Source organism: Neophocaena asiaeorientalis, unplaced genomic scaffold (assembly GCF_003031525.2).
Source record: "Neophocaena asiaeorientalis asiaeorientalis breed wild unplaced genomic scaffold, Neophocaena_asiaeorientalis_V1.1 scaffold1340, whole genome shotgun sequence".
Taxonomy (NCBI): domain Eukaryota; kingdom Metazoa; phylum Chordata; class Mammalia; order Artiodactyla; family Phocoenidae; genus Neophocaena; species Neophocaena asiaeorientalis.
The window spans coordinates 115,298-117,219 of record NW_020174723.1 but is presented as its reverse complement, the minus strand read 5'-3'; the positions used below and the strand labels follow the sequence as shown (position 1 = coordinate 117,219).

The 1,922-nt window shown below is 56.5% G+C and overlaps 1 protein-coding gene across 4 annotated transcripts in view; it reads right to left on the bottom strand.

The window, feature by feature from the left end:
* The window catches only part of ZNF185 (zinc finger protein 185 with LIM domain), a 45,633-nt gene that overhangs the window by 34,385 nt on the left and 9,326 nt on the right, over window positions 1-1,922 (bottom strand). The window lies entirely within an intron of this gene.

Sequence of the window (1,922 nt, the reverse complement as noted above, 5' to 3'; positions counted from 1 at the left end):
ACTCACTCTTTCCTTCGGTTGCACCTGGCCACTGGGCTACAGATGGGGGTGAGCCCCAGGTCTGCCTTGGTGAAGCCCCGGCCCAGCAGGGGGCAAGATGAGGGCTGAGTGGCATGGGCTGTGCACAAGTCCAGCCCCAAAGGCACCCGAAAAGCTCCATGGAGGAGTAGGCCAGCCCAGGCCAACTGCGGGCATATAAGGGTAGGAGGTGGAGGCTGGCGGGGGACTTAAAAGCAGAGACCAGATTGAGTGCGGCAAAGGGAAGCCACAAGATGGGCTTGAAGTGGGGATTCGGGGTGGGTCTTGAGATGATCAGCCTGGCACGTTAGAAAGGACACTCTGGGGTCCCAAGAGGAGGAGGGGTGGGGGGTACAGGGTGGAGACAGGGACTTGAGTCGTCCGAGCAGTCCCCCTGGAGTTGACCGTGGCATCTGGCTCCAACCTAGACTAGGAGCTCGTGGAGGCCAGGTCAGTGGGCTGCTCATCTCTGCCCCTCCTGGACACTGCAGATGACCAGAGGAAATGGAAGGGCTGCCAGAGACAGGGCCTCTCTGCACATGAAAGACCAGCGAGGGCCTGGTGCACGCAGGTAGCTCTGATCTGCGCCTGTCTCCGTGATAACCACGAAGACAGCGTAAAGCCCCGGGCTGCTGTCGCTACTCTGTCCCATCTAAAGCACATGGTGCCGGGGAACAAGGACACGTCCCACTTGGGGACGTCACAGGCAAGTAAAGCATACCTTCTCCCTGGCGTTTCTAGCTATGTCAGAGAGGAAACAGGGACCCCAGCTGGCGCCTGACCCTCAGCACCTTGCTCCTGAGCGATTTCTTCTCAAAGGCCCAGCTCAAATGGCACCTCTTCCAGGGGTCCTGTTACAGGTTGCATTGTGTCCCCGCTAAAAGATATGCTGAAGTCCTAACCCAGGTATCTGGGTGAACGTGACCTTATTTGGAAATAGGGTCTCTGCGGAGGTAATTAGTTAAGATAAGGTTGTACTGCAGTAGGATACATCCTAATCCAATATGACTGGCGTCCTTACAGAAAGGGGACATTTGAACACAGACACACAGAGGGAAGACAGCCACGTGACGATAGAAACAGAGGTTGGAGGGATGCATCTACAAGCTAAGAGGCGCCAAGGGTTGACTGCACTACCAGAAGCTGAGAGAAAGGCCTGGAACAGATTCTACCCCAGAGCCCTCGGAGGAGCACACAGCCCTGCTGACACCTTCCTTCATTTAACTTCTGGCCTCTAGAGCTGTGGAAGGACAACTTTCTGTTGTTTAATCCACCCGGTTTCTGGTACCTTGTCACGGACGCCCCAGCAAATTCATACAGAGGCAGTAGCTCCTTTTCAGGCACCCACAGCGGCATTTCCCTCTGAGACCAGCAGGTGCCGATGTTGGTCTCTCAATTTGTTGAAGGGCCCAGCAAATCAGGAAGCGCCCAACCACACCAGCACCCAGGCAATGTGCAAAGGGCTTTATGTGTACTATCTCATATGGGATTTGGGACGGTCTCTGGAGGTACGTATCACTGCTCCCTATTTCACACGTGAGGACACTGGGGCACAGAGAGGTAAAGTGACTTACTCAAGGTCACACAGCCAGTACGGGGCAATGCCAGGGTTTTGCCTTGTGCCAGAAGCTGTGCTCTTACTCACTGCTCCCCAGCCCCTCTGCCAGGCAGCATGTTGGGGCCCAGCCTCCAGGCCCCACCTTGATCAGGTGGGGCAGAGAGCCAAGAAAGCCTGAGCGGCGCTGTGATGGGGCAGCAGCCAGGCCTGGGGCTCTCACACAGGCCAGTTTCTCTGACAGAAGGTATCTGAGTGAGTTCAGTTTGGAAGGTGGGGAAATGAGCTGAACCCAAGAAACCAGCCCCATGGCGCCTGGAGGGAGGGCCATTGCCACAGGTGAGCGGGG